Here is a 14,853-nt window from a genome sequence, read left to right on the forward strand (position 1 = left end):
ATGGAAGAGCTAACGGCGCTTACCAAACAACAACGACAATATCAGAATATCTGCATTATGTGCTTCACGGAGACCTGGCTGAATGAACTAATTCCGGACTCTCTCGTCTCCTTGGACGGTTTTCAGCTGGTGAGGGCGGACAGAGATGCTGAGGAGAGCAGTAGGAAGAAGGGGGGGACTGGCTGTTTTTATTACTAGTAGATGGTGCAGCCCCGGGCACATTACTGTGAAGGAGCAACTCTGCACTCGAGATATCGAGCTAGTAGCTGTTAGCATAAGGCCGTTTTACATCCCCCGGGAGTTCTCGCACGTTATCATAATAACTGCGTATATACGTCCCTCGGCCGATGCGGCAGTCGCCCGCAAGCTGCTTCATGCCACTGTGTCCCGGCTGCAGACGTCACACCCCCAGTCTCTCCTTCTTATCTCTAGTGATTTTAACCATGCTCCCTTGGCTTCTACTCTCCCCACCTTCACTCAGTATGTGAAGTGCCACACCAGGGAACAAAAAACTCTGGACCTGCTGTATGCCAACACAAAGGGGGCATACATCTCAGTCCCCCTCCCCCCACTTGGCCGCTCAGACCACAACCTGGTCCATCTGATCCCCACCTACATCCCTATGGTGAGGAAAATAAAACCTACCACGAGGATCATACAAAGATGGACCGAGGAGACCAGCATGGTAGTGAGGGACTGTTTTGAGACCACTGACTGGGAGGTGCTGTGCAATTCACATGGTAATGACATTGACAGCTTGACCCACTGCATCACAGATTATATTAACTTCTGTGTTGAGAACATTGTACCCTTTGTACCCTCCAAGAAGGTCCGTTGTTTCTCCAACAATAAGCCGTGGGTCACCAGGGATCTAAGGTCCCTCCTGAACAAGAAGAAGAGGGCTTTTAGGTCTGGGGAGAAAGAGAGTCTGAAAATGGTCCAGAAGGAGCTGAAGAGAGAGATAAGGAAGGGAAAGACCATCTACAGGAGGAAGCTGGAGAACCAACTCCAGAGAGGCAACACCAAAGAGGTCTGGAGGAGCTTGAGGACCATTTCGGGCCATGGAGGCAACAGCGAGAGAGACCCGGAGTCCGGCGGCAGGGAGTGGGCCAATGAACTGAATCAGTTCCTTAACAGATTCAGTCCTGCCCCCACTCCCCTGACCCCCCAGACCAGAAGCAACGCTCCCCCCTCGTTCTCCTCCTCCTCTTCCTCCCCATCTTCCACCGGTCTCTGCATTACTGTCGATCAGGTGATAAAACAGCTAAAGAAGATCGAGGCAAGGAAGGCTACCGGTCCAGATGGCCTCAGCTACAGACTACTGAGAGAGTGTGCGGATCAGCTTGGTAAAGTGATTCTGCATATTTTCAACCTCAGCCTCAGTCTGCAGAAGGTCCCCACCTTGTGGAAAACTTCCTGTGTGGTCCCAGTTCTAAAGACTGCGAACCCGAGGGAGCCAAACCACTTCAGGCCGGTAGCATTAACCTCTCACCTGATCAAGACATTGGAGAGAATCATCCTCAATCACCTCAGCCCCCTGATGAATGCAGAGCTGGACCCTCTGCAGTTCGCCTATCATCCAGGCATTGGTGTGGAAGATGCTACCACCTACCTGATGCACAGGTCTCTTTCACACCTGGAGAACACGGGAAGCACGCTGAGAATGATATTTTTTGACCTCTCCAGTGCGTTCAACACCATTCAGCCGGTCCTACTGAGAGGGAAACTGGAAGAGGCTGGAGTAAGGAACCACCTAGCCGCATGGATCATCGACTTCCTCACTGACAGACCACAATATGTGAGACTCCAGGACTGTATGTCTGATGTGGTAGCTTGCAGCACGGGGGCCCCACAAGGCACAGTGCTCTCCCCACTCCTCTTCTCCCTCTACACATCGGATTTCAAACATAATACAGACAACTGCCACCTCCATAAGTTCTCTGACGACACCGCTATTATTGGACGAGTGACGGACGGGAACGACCTGGAGTACAGGGGAGTCATCACAGCCTTTGTTGACTGGTGTAGGCAAAACCACCTCTACATCAACACCAGTAAGACAAAGGAAATGGTCATCGATTTTCGGAGGAATCCTCAAGAGACCACTCAGGTGAACATCCAGGGTACAGACATTGAAATTGTGGAGAATTTTAAGTACCTGGGTGTTCACCTCAACAACAAACGAGACTGGTCCACAAACATAAATGCCCTGTACAAAAGGGGCCAGAGCCGCCTCTACCTACTGAGGAGTCTACGGTCCTTTGGAGTGTGCAGGACACTGCTGACGACTTTCTACGACACTGTGGTGGCATCTACAGTGTTTTATGCAGTGCTCTGTTGGGGATGCGGGAGCACGGAGAGGGACATGAACAGGTTGAATAAGCTGGTCAGGAGGGCCAGCTCTGTTCTGGGCTGTCCTCTGGACTCTGGAGGAAATGGGAGAGCGGAGAATGCTGACTAGGATGATGTCCATCATGGACAGCACCTCCCACCCCCTGCATAAGTCTGTGGAGTCCCTTCGAAGCTCCTTTAGCAATAGACTGCGGCACCCTCATTGCAGGAAGGAGCGCTTCCGCAGATCCTTCCTCCCATCAGCTGTCAGGCTCTTTAACAAAAAAATGGCTGAGTGTTGAGACCTACCGTATGCATGCATGTATATTTATGTGTATGTATGTATATATGTGCTAAGCAACAAGCTTATTTATTTATATATTTATTCATGTAGTTATTTATTAACTTACTTTTACCTATCTATTTATGTCTAAAATGCCTTTCCTATTCCTGCATCCTCACCCTCTTGCTACTGTGACAACAAAATTTCCCGAATACGGGATGAATAAAGTTATCCAATCCAATCCAATACTTGGTAAGTATATCTTCTATCACAGTAATATACCTGATTTCTCTTAAGTTCAGGCTGATTTTGTGTAGGGTGTCACATCCAAACAAACTAGGTCCCTCTCCTTCCATGACCAGCAGTAGGAGACAACAGTTGGAACCTTCACGAGGTGTCTCCCGAGAGGCCGCCCGCCGCGGCCTGCAAATCCAACACAACCACCCAGAGCTGCCACCCAGGAACATGGCGCCCTATGTTTTTCATCCAGCCGGAGATGTCCGCCCTGCCCCACACCTCCGGTTACTCCTCCTAAGGGCAGGCGACGTCGAGGAGAACCCGGGACCTTCCTGCCCGGGATGCTCTAAGACGATCCGTCGTGACTTCACCCCACTGGTCTGCAACGCTTGCCGATGAAATTTCCACAGGACCTGTCGCGGCCTGACCCGAACCCAGATAAAGAGTCATCAAGGCTTTCTCTGCGGATCCTGTTCCGGAAATGCCGTCGTGCCGTCACTTCCGCGCACAGCCTACGTGGGACCGAAAGAAAAATGCTGTGTCTGCAAAATCTCCTTTTCCCCTACCATCTCCCCCATCCCCTGCTCGAACTGCCCCAACAAATCCCACCGCTCTTGCTCTGGACTACCTCGCTCCCAAACTAATGCAAACTGCTATGCCCGACCTGTTCACCTCCCCTGACACAACAATCCTCCACACACCAAACAGCCATAACAATACACCAACCTATAAACGCAAACTGCCCCACCTGTAATAACAAATTAATCGTTTCACGCTCTCCCCTGACATGTAGATCCTGCAAACGTGGATTCCACCTCAAATGCGCCCCTGAAACCAGACACGCTTTAACCATACTTCGCAGGAACAATAACTGGTGCTGCCAGAGCTGCCTGAACCTGAAACCCTCCCACCCTCAACAACCCACAGATAGGATTGCCGATCTACCGGAGGCACGGAAAGCCGGTCTCACCATCCTTCAATGGAACTGTGACTACCTGGCAACCAAGACTACCGAACTGAAAGAGGTGACGGGACGTCTAAAAATTGACATCCTCCTCCTCCAGGAATCAAAACTGGGACTCGAAGACCCGACGCCTCAGCTCGACGGTTATAACGTGATTCGCCAAGACCGTGAGGGCTCAGGCACAAAACAGCGACGAGGCGGGGGTCTCCTTGTCTACCTGAGATGCGGCATCCCCTACTCCATCCTTCCAGCGTCCCCATCAGGTCCCCTCGAACTCCAGCATATCCACATTCCCATCGCCTGCAGGTGGCACCTCTCACTGGTCAACGCCTACATCTCCCGGCGACATCGGACTATTGTCCAGCCCCCCAAGATTTCTCCTGGTTAAACCGGCTCCCCACGGTGCATGGCCTGATCTGTGGGGATTTCAACGCGCACCACCCAACCTGGGATATACTTGCCAAGACAGATCCCAGGGGTAACGCAATCCATCAATGGGTCGATGACCATGACCTAACTCTCCTTAATGACGGCGTGTGGACACGGACTGCCAGATACCAACAAGGAGCAGGCATGAGTGCCCCCGACCTAACGATCGCTGACCACAACCACGGCCGAACATCTGCAATGGGAACCCATCGACGAGATGACCTCCGACCACAGACCGATTCTGATTAGGTGGAACCGTGCTCTCCGTGTCGAATGCCAACAAAGAAGAGTACGACCCAACTTCTCGAAAGCTGACCGGAAGAGGTATCGTACCATCCTCATAGATCGCCTACCCTTAATCTCCGCAGCAGCCACAGCCCCGGAAAAACTCTCCCTCTTAGTGCAACACATGAAAGAGGCAGCAGCACTAACAATACCGGTCAAAGTTATCCGCCAGAAGGAGCTCCCATGGTTGAAACAGGACCTGAAGGACCTCATCCGCGAAAGGAATCGACTACGTTGAGACCTCCAACAAAATAGGAAAGAATGGATAGCACTCTGTCAACAGATCAAACTAAAAACCACTGAAGCGAAAAGAAACGCATGGCGCTTACACCTCGCCAAGATCGCCGAGACAAGATCTACGGGACAAGCCTGGTCCTTAGTAAAATCCCTCTCAGGCACCAAAACACAACAATCTGGCGAGTCCCTGGTCTACAAGAACAAGGAGTACGTGAGTGACCGAGCCAAGGACACAGCATTTATCAGGGAATATGCCTCGGTCAGCGGACGCAAGAGTGACAAGCGGAGCAGACGGGCAGTGCGTTTTCTACGTACAGCTACCCGCAGACTGCTCGGCTCACCGCGACAAGTCCTCGAGCTCCCGTTCACCGATACTGAACTGCAGACAGCGCTGTCCCAACTTAAAGCGGGTAAGGCAGCTGGATCCGACGACATAGCCCCTTCTAAAAAATCTTCCGGCAAGCATCCTTCCCGAACTACTCCATATCGTCAACACCAGCTGGCTAGGGGGCTGGTGTCCACAAGCTTGGTGAGTGGCCACCATCATCCCTTTCCTCAAACCAGGGAAGTCACCAAAGGATGTTGGGAACTACAGAACCATTGCCCTCACCTCTATGCTTATCAAAACGATGGAAAGGCTCATCGTGAACCGTCTCGCCTGGTGGTTGGAAGATAAACAGCTTCTCAGCCATTGGCAAGCCGGTTTTCGAAAGGGAAGAAGCACGACGGACAAGGCCCTGCGACTGTCGCAGTTCATCTCTGATGGCTTCCAGTCGACTAAACGACAACGCACGCTTGCAACATTCTTTGACTTCAGCAAGGCATTCGACCAGGTATGGAGAACAGGTCTCTTACAAAAAATGGCAGACCTGGGGGTCCCCTACTGCTTCATCAGATGGATCGCCAACTGGCTCACAAATCGCACAGCCAGGGTCAGGATCAACAATACCGTCGGCAGGAGCAGAACCTTCAAAGAAGGGCTCCCCCAAGGCTCGGTCCTGCCACCCCTCTTATTCATCATCTGCATTAATGACCTCCTCGACAAGTTCAACGATTCCACCCTGGTCAGCGCCGATGCAGACGATCTGGCTCTTGCTTGTCGGGGTAGGAACAAAGAGGAGGTGGAAAGCAGACTTCAAGCTGAGGTTGAAAAAGTCTGGAGGTGGAGTTCCGAGGCACACCTAAACCTTAACACCACCAAGTGTGAGGCGTCATTTTTCAGCCTGGACTCAGCTGAGGCCAAATGGCAACCAAAGATCTTAATAAATGGCGCCGCCCTCAAGCATAACCCCACCCCCACTTTCCTTGGCATATCCTTCGACCGACAACTCACGTTTGCGGAGCAGGCAAAAAAAGTCTGCCAAACCATGTCCAAAATAACAAATCTCCTCCGCAAACTCAGCGGCACATCTTCGGGTTGGCAACCAAACGACCTTAGAACAGTGTATATTGCCACTCTTGCAGAGTACACAGCACCGGCATGCGCCCCCTGGCTGGCCCAAACTCACCTCAAATCCCTTGAAACTGCCCAACTGGAAGCAGCCCACGCCATAACCCACCACCTCAGGTCTACCCCACCGAAGCAGTCCTACATGAGGCACATCTTACACCCCTCTCATCCCGCCTCAATTTACAAGCACTTCTTAAGGCGGATGCCTGGAACCAGCTGCCTCCTTCTGATCCCCAACACCGCCTCCTCCATGAAAATGTCAAAATGCGGTTACAAAAGAAGCCAGACTGGCGATCTTCGACCCTTGCCTGTCTTACCGCTCTTGAACTCCATACCCCTTGCACATACTCTTCCCACCCCTGCCCACCCTGGTTATTACCCCCCCCATCCAAACCACCTTTACTGCAGTCTCTAAACACATGGTGACCATCATCCAAAGAGATAAGGCCGAAGAGCTCATCAGAAGCATGGGTGAACCGGACCTACAGATCTTCACAGATGGATCCACCAAAGAAGGCACTGCGGACGGTGGTGCAGGTTTCATCGTCATTAAGGAGACTGCAATCATCCACCAATGGCATGGTGCCACTGGCACCTGCAGCAGCTCCTACCACTCTGAAAAAGTGGCACTGACCGAGGCACTCTCCTGGCTGAGGGAAACAGCAGACTGGCAGACATCAATCATCCTCAGTGACTGCAAATCGCTGGTCCAAGCTATGGGAAACCCCCACACGCAAGACCCTGCCATTCGGAGACTTCAGGGTGACATCGCCCTTTTCCCTCCGCCTAAGCGACTACAGCTACTGTGGATCCCGGGCCACTGCAACATATGCGGTAACGACCTGGCCGATGCCCTAGCTAAACATGGCTCGTCAGATGACCAAACCCATACCTCCCCGGACGCAGCCACAAGACGTGCCATCATCCAACGTGAAGAACGCTCCCCCCTCTCCCGCCCCCGCCTTTTGCAGACCTACACTACGAAAGTCACAGAGGAAGAACTTGCCCTATCGAAAGGAGACCGCACAGACCTGATTCTTTTCCGCAGTGGACACCACCCCCTGCTCTGCCGTTGGCTCCACCTTGTGGGAAATCCGACTCGGATCGCTGCCGCCTGTGCGACGAGGAAACAGAGTCGTCTGAACACCTATGGCTCCGCCTCGGCCTTAATGACCGAACGCTACCATCGCGGCCTGGGCAACTCCCTGGATGAACTAATCCATGTTCCAGTGGCAGCTCTAGCGCTGCTGAGGGTAATCCTCAGGCGCCTGAGGTGAAAAAGAAGAAGAAGAAGATGACCAGCAGTCTCACAGTGGCCTCCTGGCCTTGATATGACACATTTACCTCTATAGCTCCTAGAAGTAGAATGCACTCACCATTGTACTGTTTCAGTCTAATATTTGTCTCTTTGAGTGCTGGTGCCCGTCCTGAGCGCCACAATCTGTGGTAGGTGGTTTGACTTATTATTGAAGCTGAGGCTCCTGTGTCCACCTCCATTTGTAGCTCTCTGTCATTCACCTGTAGTGTTGCATAGATGGGCTCTGCTCGCCTCTCCTTGAGGTTGAACATGTTATATGCGCACTTCTCCTCAGGTGCCTCATTCTGGAGGTGGTGTGTGTCCCCTTTGGGTTTCATTTTCCACTCCATTTTATGTTTGTCTTTTGCCCTGCCTCTGCACTTCTTAGCTATGTGCCCTTTTTTCTTGCAGTTATGGCATATAGTGTCAATAAAACCACAGTTATTGGCAAAATGTGCTCCCCCACACCAGTAACATTCAACCTATTTTTGTGACTTGGTCATCTTTTCCTTGGACAAATGATCCACGGCGGATAGCTGCCCACTGCTGTTAGCTTTCTGAATGTACTTTGTGTTGCTAGCTGCCGTTTCCATAGCCAGCACCTTCTTGAAAGTAAGCGTTGTTTCTCCTAATAAACATCGTCATTTATGCCACAGACCAACCTGTCACACAGCATGTCATCAAGCACACTCTCATACTCACAATGTTCGGACAATTGTCTTAGCTCAGCCACAAATGCAGCCACAGAAACTCCCAGCTTCCATGAATGAGTGTGGAATTTGAAGCGCTGAACAATCACCGATGGTTTCGGGCAGTGAGGATTTTGTACCAATGTTACCAGTTCTTCTGAACTGAGATCTCCGGACTTCCGTGGTGTTGGTAAATTATGCATCAGCTTGTACGTCTTTGCTCCACACACACTGAGAAGAATCGATCTCTTCTTCAGCTCATCATCTACGTCATTTGCCAGGAAAACATCAACATATTCGATCCAGTCGCCAAATTCAGTGATTGAGCTAACTGTAGCCATATCTAACTACACAAAAACGTCATCCTCGACCCTACCTCTACAGTGAAGAAAAACTGTCCGTTTATCCTCGTCACCAAAAAGGTGTTGTAAAGTAAATAATGCACGCTTACCCTGTAACAGTTTCAAAACATTTTAGTAAACTAAACACTTAGTCATTTGCCATTAGTGGTGGAAATCCACCAATCGTTACATCATAACAGTGACGTGGAGAAACTGTGGCCAACACTTTAAGTTCCAGGGTACATTCTTACTGTGACACAATCCCAGTCTATAACAGTACCAAACTATGGAAGAGTTGAATCTGGACTGGTCAAAGCTTGCTAGCATCACAACTGACGGGGCTCCTAGTATGGTGGGCATGTCTCGGGGTCTAATAGGACGCATGAACCGGGAGATGAAAGAACGGGGTCTGATTGACCAAGAATGGAAATAACACCTCGCATTTTTGACAGCCATGACAGAAATTCTGAACAGCTGTAACTTGCAACCACAAGGCCAGGGGAAACTCATTTGTGACATGTATTCCCACATTAAAGCATTTGAGGTGAAACTAGAGCTGCTTTTGTGACAAGTGAAAAAGCACAGCTTCATCCCTCTCCCTACTACACAAAACCTCTCTGCAGAGAACCCACTGGTCCCGTTTCCAGCTGAAAAGTGTGTGGAAGCACTGGAAAGGCTGAAGGCGGAGTTCGTTGTGCGATACCATGAACTACATGTTTATGCAAAAGAAATACCTCTTGTCCAGAACCCATTTATTGCCGACATTGATGAAGCCCAGCCTTCTTATCAGTTTGAGTTGGCCGAGTTACAGAACTGTGATGTACTTAAAGACGTATTCAAGCCCGACAGTCTCATTGACTTCTATGCTGCCCTCCCAAATGACACATACCCTAACATCAGAAAACACAATGAAGATGTCAACATTTTTTGGCAGCACGTATCTCTGAGCAAACCTTTTCCCGCATGAAACGGTTGAAAAGACCAAGGAGATCAAGATTGACAGATGAAGATCTGCAACATTCAACTTCTCACCAGCCAGAAGTAGGCCCACAGTTCACAATGATGAACATACAAAGGTAAGCTCACTTTTCCGACTTGAATGAGTCATTCTGAGTATAAACAAATATAATCATAATAAAATCTACTGGGATAAAATCTCCACAATCATACTAGTGGTACTGATTGTGCTGTTTAGGTGCTGTATCACTTAGTTCAGTTTCTTAGCCTGCTTGCTTTGTGGTTTTCACAGGGAAGTTGATGAGAGAGCTGCAAGCAGCGATGTCTACAAGCCTCCAGGTTAAATACCCTGCATTCTGAATCAATTTTTCTCTTACCTAACTTTTTCGCCATTATTCCGTTCTCTCTTTGACAGGGCGGGGCCTAGGATTTTTTTTGGGGGAAAAAAAAAATTCTGGAAAAAAATGTTTTTTTCCAAATAGGAAATAAATCCGATAGCATCTCTGGTATTGTTCAGAGGGCCGGGCCAAATGTGCTGACGGGCCATATCCGGCCCGTGGGCCGTAGTTTGGTGACCCCTGATTTAAAGTATTTACATTTATATATATATTAATATATTCGAGGGATTACTGTACTCGCCCTGACTAAGCGTGGGATGGAAACATGTTTTATTTTCAAATAACCGGCACGGCGTAAGTTTGCACAGGGCTCGCATTTCTGATAAAAATCCAGTCTCACAAGCGGCTCTTGGCTGCTCAGAAAGCTCTATTTCAGGATAAAAATGATGGCCACCGCCCAGTACGTGCCATTTTTTTCCCTCAGTGCTGAGTTGAGTGACAGTCCTCTGTTTTCTGCCATTTTCCTAGTGGCAAGCGGAAGACGGGATTGGCTTAAGATTGCGAGTTTCACTGTGGATTTTCACATTTTTTAGCTTTTTTTCAGAAAAAATCCACGATTAGTGAAGTTGAAAGTTGAAGCCGCGATGTGAAGAGGGATCACAGTATATATTTTTCCACTATATTGAGTTCTATCATATAGACTCATTGCTTCAATGGTTCAGTTTTTCTGGTTGAAACACGTGTAAATAGTAAAGTAAGGATCTGTTCACAAAACCAATACTCTCAGAATAAATTTCACATCTGGTCCACATGATAATTTGCGAGTTCAAAGGTCAATTTGTATCCCCATCACTGTATGAGTCATCTTCATCAGTCGTCTAATTTTATCTGAACCAATAAGTGAAGTCCAAGATTTCTAATCTGAACCAGTCTCAGCCACCAGACTTGATCACTCTTTGTGTTGAACTGTCAAATACCACACGTAATCTTATGCTAGTCTTATGCTTTAGTTGGATTTATAGGACCCAGAGCAGTAGTACTTTCCAAGAAAAAAATTTCCCAAGGGATAGTAAATGAAGTGGTAGCAATGTGTTGCAGAGGAATCATCATCTAAGTACTCATTGCCTTTGGAATGTCATCTTGTAAGCATGCTGAGAAGTGAGTTCCCATAGGCAATGTAATGTCAGTCGATAGTCTGCCTCGTCTTAGTCTTACTCGTTGAGTTGATCGTTTCAAACTGTTGTAAGAAGGCTGAGTCACCCCAATAACGTGAATTGTTTTTTCCAATGTATATGGAGACCACAAATACCACATGGATAGAAATATCACTATGCCCAATAACACTACCCAACAAGCTATGGAACTTTTCAGCCATGTTGGAGTGGGCATTTTGGTCAGTGACTTGGGTATTAGACCCATTTTATCTTATATATAGACATTTTGTCTTTAAGCATTTCTCTGCGGGTGAGCACCCAAGCCCGTGGCGCCACCATTGATTGGTCTGGTTCCTGTTGAGAAACACATTCGCCTTCTGGTAACTTAAGTTCACACCTTTTCTCTGATGTTTTTCTCATGTAATCTGCCAAATTAGATTCTTCATCTATTTCCCATTCCCAACGTTCATTGATTTTTGTTCCTTTTATCCTGGAACATCTCCTGGTGCCGGAAAAGTGACAGAGACGTTTCCCTGTCACCCCCTGCAGCTGATAGCTGTTGTCTCCTGCAGTCATTGTTGGGGTTAGCTGTTGTTTCCCCAGCTCCTGTTCTTCCTCCTAAACCAAAGCCAAAAGCTGCCTTTCTCTGCCTCCTCTGTCAGCTCTTTTATGGCCTTCCACGGGTTGCCTCCAGTCACCGCTGCATCTCTTAGGAGGCATGTTGTTGACAGCCCGAACGTAGTGCACTTCCAGCCAATTTCCTGGCACTCAGCTGCCTGTTCCAAGTATTTTGTCTTCTTGCGCTCAAAGGCAGCCTCAATCCCCTCCTCTGATGGTACTGTTAGTACTATGAGGTGCACTGCTCTTGCCTTGGAGGACCATACCACAATGTCTGGGCGGACTGATGTGGTGATGATCTCCATCTGGAATCGGAGCTGCCTGTTGAGGTCAACCCTCATGTCCCACTCCTGACCATGGGAAAAGGGCTTAGTGTCTCTTGGCCTGGTGTATCTCTTCCCCATCCCTTCCGTGACGAAGTTGGCGTGGATCTCTGCTGGTGGTGATTTTTTACTGCTCTGTTGGCGTCCCTCCAGCACTTCAGCTATTTTCGTCAGGGCCTGGTTATGGCGCCATCTATAGAAGTAAAAAGAGCCCTGAGAAAGGGCAGTCTTGCAACTTGACAAGATGTGCTGGAGGCTAGCATTGTGAGCGTTGCAAAGTGTGCAGCATACCTCATTCCCGAACCATTGGTGGAGGTTACGGGGACAGGGAAGCGTGTCGTAGGTTTTGCGAATTAAGAAGCTGATCCTTGCCTGCGGGATCTTTCACAGGTCGGACCAACTGATGTTTCGGTTGACAACTCCCTCCCAGTTTGTCCAGCTTCCCTGTGACACGGCCTTCATCTTATAGCGCTCTTCCCCCATCCTTGTCACCTCCGCCACCACCATCTTCTTCCTTTCCTTACGGTTAGCTCTGGACGAAAATCGTGGTGCTTCTCCCCATCCCAGCCCTGCTCTTCATGCCTGGACTCTGCCCATGATCTCCTGATGCTGCAGTCTATTGATGGCTTGGTCAACCTCGGCCTGGGCGTTCCACCTCCGGCCAGTGGGAACCTTGGTGTTGGCGTTCCTTACTGACAGGTCAGTGGACTGTCTTAGCTCGAGAACCAGCCTAGACTTCTCTTGCCTGGTAAATCATATCCCTACGGTCATCGGAGGGGTTTCTCCCCGGGAACAGTACTTCGTGGGCGGATTTTAATCACACATGCTGAGTTTCATTATCGATCTCCATATATTTCCCGAGTTTGAGCACTTTAAAAATCGGCGGGGGTTCCCCCCGAGCCTATCCGAGAATAGTGTGCCGTGAGCGAACTGGGTTGGACGACGCCCCGCTGAATTTCTGCAGCTCCAGAAATTTTTCAAAATCCATCTTAAAACAGCGTTTAATGATTAAATACAAATACTAGTATTTGTATATAAAATACTAGTATTGTATTTTATACTAGTATTTCATTTAAAAGAAGACAAAGGAAATTCACATATTCTTCGTGTATACAGACTAGATGTCCGATGTGCGTTGTGAGGCAACAGAGCCTGACGTCGTCGCTTGTTGGCCATTTTAAGAAAAGAGCCATTCGCCAAACGCCTCAAAATGCTCTCAAATTCGGTCAAATCCAGCCGAAAACAGCGTTTAATGATTAAATACAAATACTAGTAACTGTATTTGCGACATCAAATGTCGGATAGGCACTGGGGAAACACACCGTTGATGTGTGTGGTGCTCATACTTTGAAAAATTTATGGAGCTCAGGATTTCAGCGGGGCATCAGCGTTTAATGATTAAATACAAATACTAGTACTTGTATTTGCGACATCAAATGTCGGATAGGCACTGGGGAAACACACCGTTGATGTGTGTGGTGCTCACACTTTGAAAAATTTATGGAGCTCAGGATTTCAGCGGGGCATCAGTCAACCCAATCCGCTCATGTGTCACTATCCTTGTTTACGCTCGGGAAAAAACGCCGCCGATGTGTGTGGTGCTCACGCTTAGAAAAAAATTATGGTGCTCAGGATTCCAGCGGGGCATGTGTCACCCCTGTCTTCCCACAGAGCACTGTGCTCGGTGAAAAACCCCTCCAATGTGTGTGGGGCTCAAATTTGAAAATTTTCTGGAGCTGCAGAAATTCAGCGGGGCGTCGTCCAACTCAGTCCACTCACGGCGCACTATTCTCGGATAGGCTCGGCGAACCTCCGCCGATTTTTAAAGTGCTCAAACTCGGGAAATATATGGAGCTCGATAATGAAACTCAGCATGTGTCATTAAAATCCGCCCACAAAGCACTGTTCCCGGGGAGAAACCCCTCCGATGACCGTAGGGATATGATTTACCTACTCGGTGGGCCGGATTAAAAATTCTAACGGGCCATATATGGCCCGCGGGCCGAGGTTGCAAAACTTGTAGACACACGATCCGGGGGCGGGGCGAGCGTGCCGGCGAAACCTCCGCTCGGCCGAAGCTCCGTTCGGACTGTTCGGCCGATTGACCGTTCGGTGGAACGTCCATTCGGCGACCTGTCCGTCTGTCAAACGTCCGTCGGCGAAACGTCTTTAGGCGAATCATCCGAGCACCGATTCTATCAAATATTGTCTTAAAACAATCGTTCGTTAGGCATATTGTCATAATTGTCAATCTTCCAAACTATTGTGGAGTTCTGGAAGTCTGACCCTTTACCTTAGCCAAGATTGGATGTTAGATTTGTTCTCTAATATTAACTATCACCAATTCCATGTACTCATCCCAACATACACTGACGGTTTCGAAATTACGTACATCCGATTTGCTAACATTTGGAGATACAAACGCCAGCTGACTGGACTATGTTGTCATGTACCGTGTTTTCATGCCTGGAGGGCACAGTTAAAAGTCTAACATTTTCTCTAAAATCGACCGGGCGCCCAATCAGTAAGCGCGCCCTCCGTATATATTAAATTCAAAATTCTGCAAATATCGGTGTATGACCCTGTCCAGTTGACTGTCTGGGTGCATTTCTTGCCGACACGCTACTTCTGTATAGATAAAAAGGCCTGACATGAAAGGGGGGTGCAAGTGAAGAGCATGTACCAATAGGAACATATTTCGGCATGCCTTTTGCAAAACAATATCGGTTTGACCCCAGAAAAATTGCACCTGCAAAGAAATACGCTTATGAGCCACAGTTCAAACCAGGAGCAATCTGCTTCGCTGAGGAACATGGAAATCAAGCTGCATTGAAGCATCTCAACAAAAACGAGTCCATGGTTCGCAAGTGGAGAGAGCTGGAAAATCAGGTTCAAAGGGTAAAAAGTGGATGTGAGGCAA

The sequence above is a fragment of the Stigmatopora argus genome, chromosome 3 (genome assembly GCF_051989625.1).
Source record: "Stigmatopora argus isolate UIUO_Sarg chromosome 3, RoL_Sarg_1.0, whole genome shotgun sequence".
Classification (NCBI taxonomy): Eukaryota; Metazoa; Chordata; class Actinopteri; order Syngnathiformes; family Syngnathidae; genus Stigmatopora; species Stigmatopora argus.